Below are 14,626 nucleotides of genomic sequence, written 5' to 3'. Positions count from 1 at the left end.
CCACATAATGTCATGGACAAGTTCGTCACTTCACTATACCCCGTGTTTTCCTAAGCAGATTTAACATTTCATCACTACCTATGCACCCTGTCCTTTTCCATTTTTGATCTAACCTTTCTAAAAGACCATATTTTATACAAATTTCTTTTATCATACTTCTGATTCACTTATATTACTTTGACATCATGTGCTTTAAAACTTCTTTTGGAGCTACAGTATGATTGTTTACTTCAATAAATCAACTACATCTTTTTCCCAAAACATTCCACATTTGGTTTTTTTAGATGTCTTTTCTTTGGTTGAAATTGGAAACTTCCTCTAGTGATCCTCATACGTCATACTAGAGCTTCAGTTTATTATAAAACATCCACTGAATTAATTGCAATATTCATGGATATTACAGGTATACAACTGTGCTACCGAGCAACATTATCTTTCCTGTTGTTTAGACCTATGTAGATTTTGAGAAGCCTTGAAGATTTTCAAGAGTAAAACTCATACCAGGAGTGGGGTTCGAACCCACACGGATACATATCCATTGGATCTTAAGTCCAACGCCTTAACCACTCGGCCATCCTGGTGGTTGTGTGTCAGCTTTTTGATTGTAACTGGAGCTGATGATTGATAAGAACAGTGCAATCATTAAATTTGCACTAACAGATAGCTTTATTTTATAAGGTGACTTATCAAGAGCTGTAGACCGGCCACCAATGTAGACCATACTCTTCACTGGAAATTTCATACTCCAACTTTAAAGGAGTTATCCGACATACACTCCAAAAAAAATTGTAAGCTAATCTGTGCTGTATTGTCATATAAGTCCCCCCTACATTGTTATTTTTAGTTTTCTAACTTTTGTTCCTCTTGAATTCACCCTTTTTTCTCTGCAGCACCTTGTTTACATTCAGCTCCAACAAACATGACAATTTCCTGTATTCTTGGTTGCCAAACCTCAGTCAGAGCTGGCGCCACCCAGCCTCAGTGTCCAGAAACGCCCCCTGCCCGGCCTCAGTGTCCAGAAACGCCCCCTGCCCGGCCTCAGTGTCCAGAAACGCCCCCTGCCCTCCCTCTGCACATTCAATGGCTGTCAGTATTCTGCCCAGCACCTGACCTCTCAGCATGTGACAGAGCAGAGATCCAGCTTCTCTCATCTGTGACACAGCAATCCGCTCACATCTCATCAACAATGGTAACAGAAAGAGTTGTTACATGTTCCTCACCCCTTAGGCTACTTTCACACCTCCGGTTTTTGCTCTGCGGCACAATACGGCATTCTGCAGAAAAACCGCAACCGTTTTTTTTTACACCGGTTGCGTTTTTTTTTTGCATAGACTTACATTAGTTCCGTATTGTGCCGCAGGGGCTTGCGTTCGGTCCGGTTTTTGCCGCATGCGGCAGATTTAGCCGATGCCGCGGCCGGATAGAACATTCCTTGCAACGTTTTTTGCTCCGGCAATAAAAACCGCATCGCGCCGCATCCGGCCGCTGCGGCGCATTTTTCAATGCATGCCTATGGATGCCGGATGCGGCGCGATGCGGAAAAAACGCATCCGGTCGCCGCATGCGGTTTTTTCCACTGCGCATGCTTAGTAGCGTGCCGCAACCGGAAAAAAACGGACGGGCCGCATGTAAAAACTTATGCAAACGATGCGGTGTTTTCGCCGCATCCGTTGCATAGGTTTCACAGCCGGATTGAGCCGCACTGCTCAAACCAGATGTGTGAAAGTAGCCTTATAGATAAATGAATACTGTGTAAGGCAGACTATATATAGCACCCAATGTGAGTCTATAGTAGATATATACGCCATGTATGTATGGTACATGTGTGTGTGTGCGTGGTTTTATGTCATATACTTATGTGTATACATATATATATCTATATATATAATTGCCTTATTCTGTCTGTCTGTCTGTCTGTCTGTCTATCTGTCTGTCTGTCTGTCTTGCTTCAAAATTGTGTCCTTACAGTGACACAAAGCTGATTGGCCGCTGGGCTCGCCATGGCCCCGCCCCCCCCGCACTGATTGGCCGCTCGCCCAGGCTCCGCCCGCACACGGATTGGCCTCTCGCCCCGGCACGCTGTAGGCATTGGCAACTCGGCCACGCCCCGCCCCCCTCACGCAATGCACGCTCGCTCTGGCCCCGCCCCCCGCACGCATTCCCCGAACCGACACGGAGCCACGACTCCCAGGTGAGTACTGTACCCCCGGGAGCCCACATCAGCGTACGCCACCAACCCTGCCAACACATACCCTCGCATTGCTGGGGTTGCCGCCGTATGCTGGTGTGGGCTCCCGTGCCAGCGGGGGACGGGATACGCTGGTAACCATGGTAGCATAGTTACCAGCGCATCAAGGTCCTGCAGCGGCGGAACATACACACGCACACACATAACAACACACACACACACATACACACACATCAGATCACACTCACTCTCACACACACATCACATCGCATCTACACACTCACAACATCCTGGGATATCGCTTGCTTCTCGGAGGCGATACTGTGGAGTGACCTTCCAGGACCTGCCGGAGGATCACATGGCCAGAAGCATGTGGTATCTCCGGATGTTGTGAGTGTGAGCGCGTATGTGCGATATCTTCAGTGTGTGTGTGAGTGTATGCGATCGGATGTGTGTGAGTGTGTTCTGATGTGTGAGTGTGTGTGTGTGAGTGTATGCAATCGGATGTGTGTGAGTGTGTGTGTGTGAGTGTATGCGATCGGATCTGTGAGTGTCGGCAGAGGAGCACGGCATGCTGGGGGAGGCTGGGAGGAGAGAGGCTGATCCTGGGGAAGGCTGGGAGGGGGAGGCTGATGCTGGGGGAGGCTGGGATGAGAGAGGCTGATGCTGGGGTAGGCTGATGCTGGGGTAGGCTGATGCTGGGGGAGGCTGGAAGGGTGTAGGCTGATGCTGGGGTAGGCTGATGCTGGGGGAGGCTGGGAGGGTGTAGGCTGATGCTGGGGGAGGCTGAGAGGAGAGAGGCTGATGCTGGGGGAGGCTGGGAGGAGAGAGGCTGATGCTGGGGGAGGCTGGGAGGAGAGAGGCTGATGCTGGGGGAGGCTGGGAGGCGAGAGGCTGATGCTGGGGGAGGCTGGGAGGGGGAGGCTGATGCTGGGGGAGGCTGGGAGGGGGAGGCTGATGCTGGGGAGGCTGGGAGGAGGGAGGCTTGGAGGGGGGAAGCTGAGAGAAGAGAGGCTGATGCTGGGGGAGGCTGAGGCTGGGAGGAGAGAGGCTGATGCTGGGGACAGAGAGGCTGATGCTGGGGACAAAGAAGCTGCTGCTGGGAGGAGAGAGGCTGATGCTGGGGACAGAGAGGCTGATGCTGGGAGGAGAGAGGCTGATGCTAGGAGGAGAGAGGCTGATGCTGGGAGGAGAGAGGCTGATGCAGGGGACAGAGAGGCTGATGCTGGGAGGAGAGAGGCTGATGCTGGGAGGAGAGAGGCTGATGCTGGGAGGAGAGAGGCTGATGCAGGGAGGAGAGAAACTGATGCTGGGGGCAGAGAGGCTGATGCTGGTGCAGCAAGGGGGATGGAGCACGTTTGGGAGTGCGCAGCATGGCGGATGGAGCACGATGGGGGGTGCGCAGCATGGGGGATGGAGCACGATGAGAGGTGCACACCTCCTCCCAACACACACACACACACTGGGAGCCCACACACTGAGCTTGTGGGCAGAGTACGGGGTGCTGGGCAATGTGTGGGAGGGTGCAGGGAACAGGGGCGGTTACTCCACGCACTGTACAGCCCAGCAGGGAGGCGACATGCTGTTCCAGATTTGCATGTCAACATGGCCCTGCCCATGTAGACATGAAATGACCAGAAGCAGCAAAATCGCGGCAAGAGCGGTCACATGAGAGGGGCTTACAGCAGGGAAGGTAAGTGGTCTCTATCTACTTACCTGCCCCAATGTAGCCCAATGTTGTAATAATGAAAAAAACTCAAAAGAAGCCATAATGTGACATAATGTGCTTCAAACCTTCTTTTGGAGCTACAGTATGATTGTTTACCTCAATTATTCAACTACATCTTTTTCCCAAAACATTCCACATTTGCTTTTTTTTAGATGTCTTTTCTTTGGTTGAAACTTGAAACTTCCTCTAGTGATTATCATACATCGTACTAGAGCTTCAGTTTATTATAAAACCTCTCAATTAATTCCAATATTTATGGATATTACAGGTATACAACTGTGCTACCGAGCAACAATATCTTTCCTGTTGTTTAGACTTATGTAGATTTTGAGAAGCCTTAAAGATTATCAACAGTAAAACTCATACCAGGAGTGGGGTTCGAACACACGCGGATACATATCCATTGGATCTTAAGTCCAACGCCTTAACCACTCGGCCATCCTGGTGGTTGTGTGTCAGCCTTTCGATTGTACCTGGAGCTGATGATTGAAAAAAACAGTGCAATGATTAAATTTGCACTAACAGATAGCTTTATTTTATAAGGTGACTTCTCAAGAGCTGTAGACCAGCCACCAATGTAGACCACACTCTTCACTGGAAATTTCATACTCCAACTTTAACTTTCCTCTGTATATTGGCTTTCATTTTTGCTCTATGTTTAGAAAGATGACCAAAACTGATCATTGGAAAAAAATGTTACCTGGATTTATCAACAACGCTAAGTTAAAAAAATCGAGTTTCCTAAAACAAATTGATCTTTCCACATAATGTCAATGACAAGTTCGTCACTTCACTATACCCCATGTTTTCCTAAGCAGATTTAACATTTCATCACTACCTATGCACCCTGTCCTTTTCCTTTTTTGATCTAACCTTTCTAAAAGACCATATTTTATACAAATTTCATTTATCATACTTCTGATTCGCTCATATTATTTTGACATAATGGGCTTCAAACCTTCTTTTGGAGCTACAGTATGATTGTTTACCTCAATTATTCAACTACATCTTTTTCCCAAAACATTCCACATTTGGCGTTTTTAGATGTCTTTTCTTTGGTTGAAATTGGAAACTTCCTCTAGTGATCATCATGCGTCGTACTAGAGCTTCAGTTTATTATAAAACATCCACTGAATTAATTGCAATATTCATAGATATTACAGGTATACAACTGTGTTACCGAGCAACAATATCTTTCCTGTTGTTTAGACCTATTTAGATTTTGAGAAGCCTTGAAGATTTTCAAGAGTAAAACTCATACCAGGAGTGGGGTTCAAACCCACGCGGATACATATCCATTGGATCTTAAGTCCAACGCCTTAACTACTCGGCCATCCTGGTGGTTGTGTGTCAGCCTTTCGATTGTACCTGGAGCTGATGATTGATAAAAACAGTGCAATCATTAAATTTGCACTAACAGATAGCTTTATTTTATAAGGTGACTTATCAAGAGCTGTAGACCGGCCACCAATGTAGACCATACTCTTCACTGGAAATTTCATACTCCAACTTTAACTTTCCTATGTATATTGGCTTCCATTTTTGCTTTATGTTTAGAAAGATGACCAAAACTGATCATTGGAATAAAATGTTACCTGGATTTATCAACAACACTGTTAAAAAAATCGAGTTTCCTAATACAAATTAATCTTTCCACATAATGTCATGGAGAAGTTCGTCACTTCACTATACCCCGTGTTTTCCTAAGCAGGTTTAACATTTCATCACTACCTATGCACCCTGTCCTTTTCCTTTTTTGATCTAACCTTTCTAGAAGACCATATTTTATACAAATTTCTTTTATCATACTTCTGATTCACTTATATTATTTTGACATCATGTGCTTTAAAACTTCTTTTGGAGCAACAGGATGATTGTTTACCTCAATAAATCAACTACATCTTTTTCCCAAAACATTCCACATTTGGTTTTTTTAGATGTCTTTTCTTTGGTTGAAATTGGAAAATTCCTCTAGTGATCCTCATACGTCATACTAGAGCTTCAGTTTATTATAAAACATCCACTAAATTAATTGCAATATTCATGGATATTACAGGTATACAACTGTGCTACCGAGCAACATTATCTTTCCTGTTGTTTAGGTTTATGTAGATTTTTGAGAATCCTTGAAGATTTTCAAGAGTAAAACTCATACCAGGAGTGGGGTTCGAAACCACGCAGATACATATCCATTGGATCTTAAGTCCAATGCCTTAACCACTCGGCCATCCTGGTGGTTGTGTGTCAGCCTTTCGATTGCACCTGGAGCTGATGATTGATAAAAACACTGCAATCATTAAATTTGCACTAACAGATAGCTTTATTTTATAAGGTGACTTATCAAGACCTGTAGACCGGCCACCAATGTAGACCATACTCTTCACTGGAAATTTCATACTCCAACTTTAACTTTCCTCTGTATATTGGCTTTCATTTTTGCTCTATGTTTAGAAAGATGACCAAAACTGATCATTGGAATAAAATGTTACCTGGATTTATCAACAACGCTAAGTTAAAAAAATCGAGTTTCCTAATACAAATTAATCTTTCCACATAATGTCATGGACAAGTTCGTCACTTCACTAGACCCCGTGTTTTCCTAAGCAGATTTAACATTTCATCACTACCTGTGCACCCTGTCCTTTTCCTTTTTTGATCTAACCTTTCTAGAAGACCATATTTTATACAAATTTCTTTTATCATACTTCTGATTCACTTATATTATTTTGACATCATGTGCTTTAAAACTTCTTTTGGAGCTACAGTATGATTGTTTACCTCAATAAATCAACTACATCTTTTTCCCAAAACATTCCACATTTGTTTTTTTTAGATGTCTTTTCTTTGGTTGAAATTGGAAACTTCCTCTAGTGATCCTCATACGTCATACTAGAGCTTCAGTTTATTATTAAACATCCACTGAATTAATTGCAATATTCATGGATATTACAGGTATACAACTGTGCTACCGAGCAACAATATCTTTCCTGTTGTTTAAACCTATGTAGATTTTGAGAAGCCTTGAAGATTTTCAAGAGTAAAACTCATACCAGGAGTGGGGTTCGAACCCACGCGGATACATATCCATTGGCTCTTAAGTCTAACGCCTTAACCACTCGGCCATCCTGGTGGTTGTGTGTCAGCCTTTCGATTGTACCTGGAGCTGATGATTGATAAAAACAGTGCAATCATTAAATTTGCACTAACAGATAGCTTTATTTTATAAGGTGACTTATCAAGAGCTGTAGACCGGCCACCAATGTAGACCATACTCTTCACTGGAAATTTCATACTCCAACTTTAACTTTCCTATGTATATTGGCTTTCATTTTTGCTCTATGTTTAGAAAGATGACCAAAACTGATCATTGGAAAAAACATGTTACCTGGATTTATCAACATTGCTAAGTTAAAAAAATCGAGTTTCCTAAAACAAATTAATCTTTCCACATAATGTCATGGACAAGTTCGTCACTTCACTATACCCCGTGTTTTCCTAAGCAGATTTAACATTTCATCACTACCTATGCACCCTGTCCTTTTCCTTTTTTGATCTAACCTTTCTAGAAGACCATATTTTATACAAATTTCTTTTATCATACTTCTGATTCACTTATATTACTTTGACATCATGTGCTTTAAAACTTCTTTTGGAGCTACAGTATGATTGTTTACTTCAATAAATCAACTACATCTTTTTCCCAAAACATTCCACATTTGGTTTCTTTAGATGTCTTTTCTTTGGTTGAAATTGGAAACTTCCTCTAGTGATCCTCATACGTCATACTAGAGCTTCAGTTTATTATAAAACATCCACTGAATTAATTGCAATATTCATGGATATTACAGGTATACAACTGTGCTACCGAGCAACAATATCTTTCCTGTTGTTTAGACCTATGTAGATTTTGAGAAGCCTTGAAGATTTTCAAGAGTAAAACTCTTACCAGGAGTGGGGTTCGAAACCACGCAGATACATATCCATTGGATCTTAAGTCCAACGCCTTAACCACACGGCCATCCTGGTGGTTGTGTGTCAGCTTTTCGATTGTACCTGGAGCTGATGATTGATAAAAACAGTGCAATCATTAAATTTGCACTAACAGATAGCTTTATTTTATAAGGTGACTTATCAAGAGCTGTAGACCGGCCACCAATGTAGACCATACTCTTCACTGGAAATTTCATACTCCAACTTTAACTTTCCTCTGTATATTGGCTTTCATTTTTGCTCTATGTTTAGAAAGATGACCAAAACTGATCATTGGAAAAAAATGTTACCTGGATTTATCAACAACGCTAAGTTAAAAAAATTGTGTTTCCTAATACAAATTAATCTTTCCACATAATGTCATGGACAAGTTCGTCACTTCACTATACCCCGCGTTTTCCTAAGCAGATTTAACATTTCATCACTACCTATGCACCCTATCCTTTTCCTTTTTTGATCTAACCTTTCTAGAAGACCATACTTTATACAAATTTCTTTTATCATACTTCTGATTCACTTATATTATTTTGACATCATGTGCTTTAAAACTTCTTTTGGAGCTACAGTATGATTATTTACCTCAATAAATCAGCAACATATTTTCCCAAAACATTCCACATTTGTTTTTTTTAGATGTCTTTTCTTTGGTTGAAACTTGAAACTTCCTCTAGTGATCATCATACATCGTACTAGAGCTTCACTTTATTATAAAACCTCCTCTCAATTAATTGCAAAATTAATGGATATTACAGGTATACAACTGTGCTACCGAGCAACATTATCTTTCCTGTTGTTTAGACCTATGTAGATTTTGAGAAGCCTTGAAGATTTTCAAGAGTAAAACTCATACCAGGAGTGGGGTTCGAACCCACACGGATACATATCCATTGGATCTTAAGTCCAACGCCTTAACCACTCGGCCATCCTGGTGGTTGTGTGTCAGCTTTTTGATTGTAACTGGAGCTGATGATTGATAAGAACAGTGCAATCATTAAATTTGCACTAACAGATAGCTTTATTTTATAAGGTGACTTATCAAGAGCTGTAGACCGGCCACCAATGTAGACCATACTCTTCACTGGAAATTTCATACTCCAACTTTAAAGGAGTTATCCGACATACACTCCAAAAAAAATTGTAAGCTAATCTGTGCTGTATTGTCATATAAGTCCCCCCTACATTGTTATTTTTAGTTTTCTAACTTTTGTTCCTCTTGAATTCACCCTTTTTTCTCTGCAGCACCTTGTTTACATTCAGCTCCAACAAACATGACAATTTCCTGTATTCTTGGTTGCCAAACCTCAGTCAGAGCTGGCGCCACCCAGCCTCAGTGTCCAGAAACGCCCCCTGCCCGGCCTCAGTGTCCAGAAACGCCCCCTGCCCGGCCTCAGTGTCCAGAAACGCCCCCTGCCCTCCCTCTGCACATTCAATGGCTGTCAGTATTCTGCCCAGCACCTGACCTCTCAGCATGTGACAGAGCAGAGATCCAGCTTCTCTCATCTGTGACACAGCAATCCGCTCACATCTCATCAACAATGGTAACAGAAAGAGTTGTTACATGTTCCTCACCCCTTAGGCTACTTTCACACCTCCGGTTTTTGCTCTGCGGCACAATACGGCATTCTGCAGAAAAACCGCAACCGTTTTTTTTTACACCGGTTGCGTTTTTTTTTTGCATAGACTTACATTAGTTCCGTATTGTGCCGCAGGGGCTTGCGTTCGGTCCGGTTTTTGCCGCATGCGGCAGATTTAGCCGATGCCGCGGCCGGATAGAACATTCCTTGCAACGTTTTTTGCTCCGGCAATAAAAACCGCATCGCGCCGCATCCGGCCGCTGCGGCGCATTTTTCAATGCATGCCTATGGATGCCGGATGCGGCGCGATGCGGAAAAAACGCATCCGGTCGCCGCATGCGGTTTTTTCCACTGCGCATGCTCAGTAGCGTGCCGCAACCGGAAAAAAACGGACGGGCCGCATGTAAAAACTTATGCAAACGATGCGGTGTTTTCGCCGCATCCGTTGCATAGGTTTCACAGCCGGATTGAGCCGCACTGCTCAAACCAGATGTGTGAAAGTAGCCTTATAGATAAATGAATACTGTGTAAGGCAGACTATATATAGCACCCAATGTGAGTCTATAGTAGATATATACGCCATGTATGTATGGTACATGTGTGTGTGTGCGTGGTTTTATGTCATATACTTATGTGTATACATATATATATCTATATATATAATTGCCTTATTCTGTCTGTCTGTCTGTCTGTCTGTCTATCTGTCTGTCTGTCTGTCTTGCTTCAAAATTGTGTCCTTACAGTGACACAAAGCTGATTGGCCGCTGGGCTCGCCATGGCCCCGCCCCCCCGCACTGATTGGCCGCTCGCCCAGGCTCCGCCCGCACACGGATTGGCCTCTCGCCCCGGCACGCTGTAGGCATTGGCAACTCGGCCACGCCCCGCCCCCCTCACGCAATGCACGCTCGCTCTGGCCCCGCCCCCCGCACGCATTCCCCGAACCGACACGGAGCCACGACTCCCAGGTGAGTACTGTACCCCCGGGAGCCCACATCAGCGTACGCCACCAACCCTGCCAACACATACCCTCGCATTGCTGGGGTTGCCGCTGTATGCTGGTGTGGGCTCCCGTGCCAGCGGGGGACGGGATACGCTGGTAACCATGGTAGCATAGTTACCAGCGCATCAAGGTCCTGCAGCGGCGGAACATACACACGCACACACATAACAACACACACACACACATACACACACATCAGATCACACTCACTCTCACACACACATCACATCGCATCTACACACTCACAACATCCTGGGATATCGCTTGCTTCTCGGAGGCGATACTGTGGAGTGACCTTCCAGGACCTGCCGGAGGATCACATGGCCAGAAGCATGTGGTATCTCCGGATGTTGTGAGTGTGAGCGCGTATGTGCGATATCTTCAGTGTGTGTGTGAGTGTATGCGATCGGATGTGTGTGAGTGTGTTCTGATGTGTGAGTGTGTGTGTGTGAGTGTATGCAATCGGATGTGTGTGAGTGTGTGTGTGTGAGTGTATGCGATCGGATCTGTGAGTGTCGGCAGAGGAGCACGGCATGCTGGGGGAGGCTGGGAGGAGAGAGGCTGATCCTGGGGAAGGCTGGGAGGGGGAGGCTGATGCTGGGGGAGGCTGGGATGAGAGAGGCTGATGCTGGGGTAGGCTGATGCTGGGGTAGGCTGATGCTGGGGGAGGCTGGAAGGGTGTAGGCTGATGCTGGGGTAGGCTGATGCTGGGGGAGGCTGGGAGGGTGTAGGCTGATGCTGGGGGAGGCTGAGAGGAGAGAGGCTGATGCTGGGGGAGGCTGGGAGGAGAGAGGCTGATGCTGGGGGAGGCTGGGAGGAGAGAGGCTGATGCTGGGGGAGGCTGGGAGGCGAGAGGCTGATGCTGGGGGAGGCTGGGAGGGGGAGGCTGATGCTGGGGGAGGCTGGGAGGGGGAGGCTGATGCTGGGGAGGCTGGGAGGAGGGAGGCTTGGAGGGGGGAAGCTGAGAGAAGAGAGGCTGATGCTGGGGGAGGCTGAGGCTGGGAGGAGAGAGGCTGATGCTGGGGACAGAGAGGCTGATGCTGGGGACAAAGAAGCTGCTGCTGGGAGGAGAGAGGCTGATGCTGGGGACAGAGAGGCTGATGCTGGGAGGAGAGAGGCTGATGCTAGGAGGAGAGAGGCTGATGCTGGGAGGAGAGAGGCTGATGCAGGGGACAGAGAGGCTGATGCTGGGAGGAGAGAGGCTGATGCTGGGAGGAGAGAGGCTGATGCTGGGAGGAGAGAGGCTGATGCAGGGAGGAGAGAAACTGATGCTGGGGGCAGAGAGGCTGATGCTGGTGCAGCAAGGGGGATGGAGCACGTTTGGGAGTGCGCAGCATGGCGGATGGAGCACGATGGGGGGTGCGCAGCATGGGGGATGGAGCACGATGAGAGGTGCACACCTCCCCCCAACACACACACACACACTGGGAGCCCACACACTGAGCTTGTGGGCAGAGTACGGGGTGCTGGGCAATGTGTGGGAGGGTGCAGGGAACAGGGGTGGTTACTCCACGCACTGTACAGCCCAGCAGGGAGGCGACATGCTGTTCCAGATTTGCATGTCAACATGGCCCTGCCCATGTAGACATGAAATGACCGGAAGCAGCAAAATCGCGGCAAGAGCGGTCACATGAGAGGGGCTTACAGCAGGGAAGGTAAGTGGTCTCTATCTACTTACCTGCCCCAATGTAGCCCAATGTTGTAATAATGAAAAAAACTCAAAAGAAGCCATAATGTGACATAATGTGCTTCAAACCTTCTTTTGGAGCTACAGTATGATTGTTTACCTCAATTATTCAACTACATCTTTTTCCCAAAACATTCCACATTTGCTTTTTTTTAGATGTCTTTTCTTTGGTTGAAACTTGAAACTTCCTCTAGTGATTATCATACATCGTACTAGAGCTTCAGTTTATTATAAAACCTCTCAATTAATTCCAATATTTATGGATATTACAGGTATACAACTGTGCTACCGAGCAACAATATCTTTCCTGTTGTTTAGACTTATGTAGATTTTGAGAAGCCTTAAAGATTATCAACAGTAAAACTCATACCAGGAGTGGGGTTCGAACCCACGCGGATACATATCCATTGGATCTTAAGTCCAACGCCTTAACCACTCGGCCATCCTGGTGGTTGTGTGTCAGCCTTTCGATTGTACCTGGAGCTGATGATTGAAAAAAACAGTGCAATGATTAAATTTGCACTAACAGATAGCTTTATTTTATAAGGTGACTTCTCAAGAGCTGTAGACCGGCCACCAATGTAGACCACACTCTTCACTGGAAATTTCATACTCCAACTTTAACTTTCCTCTGTATATTGGCTTTCATTTTTGCTCTATGTTTAGAAAGATGACCAAAACTGATCATTGGAAAAAAATGTTACCTGGATTTATCAACAACGCTAAGTTAAAAAAATCGAGTTTCCTAAAACAAATTGATCTTTCCACATAATGTCAATGACAAGTTCGTCACTTCACTATACCCCATGTTTTCCTAAGCAGATTTAACATTTCATCACTACCTATGCACCCTGTCCTTTTCCTTTTTTGATCTAACCTTTCTAAAAGACCATATTTTATACAAATTTCATTTATCATACTTCTGATTCGCTCATATTATTTTGACATAATGTGCTTCAAACCTTCTTTTGGAGCTACAGTATGATTGTTTACCTCAATTATTCAACTACATCTTTTTCCCAAAACATTCCACATTTGGCGTTTTTAGATGTCTTTTCTTTGGTTGAAATTGGAAACTTCCTCTAGTGATCATCATGCGTCGTACTAGAGCTTCAGTTTATTATAAAAAATCCACGGAATTAATTGCAATATTCATAGATATTACAGGTATACAACTGTGCTACCGAGCAACATTATCTTTCCTGTTGTTTAGACCTATGTAGATTTTGAGAAGCCTTGAAGATTTTCAAGAGTAAAACTCATACCAGGAGTGGGGTTTGAACCCACCTGGATACATATCCATTGGATCTTAAGTCCAACGCCTTAACCACTCGGCCATCCTGGTGGTTGTGTGTCAGCCTTTCGATTGTACCTGGAGCTGATGATTGAAAAAAACAGTGCAATGATTAAATTTGCACTAACAGATAGCTTTATTTTATAAGGTGACTTATCAAGAGCTGTAGACCGGCCACCAATGTAGACCACACTCTTCACTGGAAATTTCATACTCCAACTTTAACTTTCCTCTGTATATTGGCTTTCATTTTTGCTCTATGTTTAGAAAGATGACCAAAACTGATCATTGGAATAAAATGTTACCTGGATTTATCAACAACGCTAAGTTAAAAAAATAGAGTTTCCTAAAACAAATTAATCTTTCCACATAATGTCAATGACAAGTTCGTCACTTCACTATACCCCATGTTTTCCTAAGAAGATTTAACATTTCATCACTACCTATGCACCCTGTCCTTTTCCTTTTTTGATCTAACCTTTCTAGAAGACCATATTTTATACAAATTTCATTTATCATACTTCTGATTCGCTCATATTATTTTGACATAATGTGCTTCAAACCTTCTTTTGGAGCTACAGTATGATTGTTTACCTCAATTATTCAACTACATCTTTTTCCCAAAACATTCCACATTTGGCGTTTTTAGATGTCTTTTCTTTGGTTGAAATTGGAAACTTCCTCTAGTGATCATCATGCGTCGTACTAGAGCTTCAGTTTATTATAAAACATCCACTGAATTAATTGCAATATTCATAGATATTACAGGTATACAACTGTGTTACCGAGCAACAATATCTTTCCTGTTGTTTAGACCTATTTAGATTTTGAGAAGCCTTGAAGATTTTCAAGAGTAAAACTCATACCAGGAGTGGGGTTCAAACCCACGCGGATACATATCCATTGGATCTTAAGTCCGACGCCTTAACTACTCGGCCATCCTGGTGGTTGTGTGTCAGCCTTTCGATTGTACCTGGAGCTGATGATTGATAAAAACAGTGCAATCATTAAATTTGCACTAACAGATAGCTTTATTTTATAAGGTGACTTATCAAGAGCTGTAGACCGGCCACCAATGTAGACCATACTCTTCACTGGAAATTTCATACTCCAACTTTAACTTTCCTATGTATATTGGCTTCCATTTTTGCTTTATGTTTAGAA

At 44.2% G+C, this 14,626-nt stretch overlaps 10 non-coding genes across 10 annotated transcripts; all 10 read right to left on the bottom strand.

Annotated features, from left to right (window-relative positions):
- Positions 1-498: 498 nt before the first annotated feature.
- TRNAL-UAA (transfer RNA leucine (anticodon UAA)) lies at positions 499-581 on the bottom strand. The gene has a single exon. It is a non-coding gene; the product is annotated as a tRNA-Leu (tRNA).
- Positions 582-4,280: 3,699 nt separating this feature from the next.
- TRNAL-UAA (transfer RNA leucine (anticodon UAA)) lies at positions 4,281-4,363 on the bottom strand. The gene has a single exon. It is a non-coding gene; the product is annotated as a tRNA-Leu (tRNA).
- Positions 4,364-5,175: 812 nt separating this feature from the next.
- Positions 5,176-5,258, bottom strand: TRNAL-UAA (transfer RNA leucine (anticodon UAA)). The gene has a single exon. It is a non-coding gene; the product is annotated as a tRNA-Leu (tRNA).
- Positions 5,259-6,069: 811 nt separating this feature from the next.
- On the bottom strand, positions 6,070-6,152 carry TRNAL-UAA (transfer RNA leucine (anticodon UAA)). Its single transcript has one exon. It is a non-coding gene; the product is annotated as a tRNA-Leu (tRNA).
- An 812-nt stretch (positions 6,153-6,964) lies between these two features.
- On the bottom strand, positions 6,965-7,047 carry TRNAL-UAA (transfer RNA leucine (anticodon UAA)). The gene has a single exon. It is a non-coding gene; the product is annotated as a tRNA-Leu (tRNA).
- An 813-nt stretch (positions 7,048-7,860) lies between these two features.
- TRNAL-UAA (transfer RNA leucine (anticodon UAA)) lies at positions 7,861-7,943 on the bottom strand. The gene has a single exon. It is a non-coding gene; the product is annotated as a tRNA-Leu (tRNA).
- Positions 7,944-8,754: 811 nt separating this feature from the next.
- Positions 8,755-8,837, bottom strand: TRNAL-UAA (transfer RNA leucine (anticodon UAA)). The gene has a single exon. It is a non-coding gene; the product is annotated as a tRNA-Leu (tRNA).
- Positions 8,838-12,535: 3,698 nt separating this feature from the next.
- Positions 12,536-12,618, bottom strand: TRNAL-UAA (transfer RNA leucine (anticodon UAA)). Its single transcript has one exon. It is a non-coding gene; the product is annotated as a tRNA-Leu (tRNA).
- An 812-nt stretch (positions 12,619-13,430) lies between these two features.
- TRNAL-UAA (transfer RNA leucine (anticodon UAA)) lies at positions 13,431-13,513 on the bottom strand. The gene has a single exon. It is a non-coding gene; the product is annotated as a tRNA-Leu (tRNA).
- Positions 13,514-14,325: 812 nt separating this feature from the next.
- TRNAL-UAA (transfer RNA leucine (anticodon UAA)) lies at positions 14,326-14,408 on the bottom strand. The gene has a single exon. It is a non-coding gene; the product is annotated as a tRNA-Leu (tRNA).
- Between the last annotated feature and the right edge of the window lie 218 nt (positions 14,409-14,626).

Source organism: Anomaloglossus baeobatrachus, chromosome 3, assembly GCF_048569485.1.
Source record: "Anomaloglossus baeobatrachus isolate aAnoBae1 chromosome 3, aAnoBae1.hap1, whole genome shotgun sequence".
Taxonomy (NCBI): Eukaryota; Metazoa; Chordata; class Amphibia; order Anura; family Aromobatidae; genus Anomaloglossus; species Anomaloglossus baeobatrachus.
Note: the sequence above shows the minus strand (reverse complement) of the source record. Positions and strands in the feature narration are given on the sequence as shown.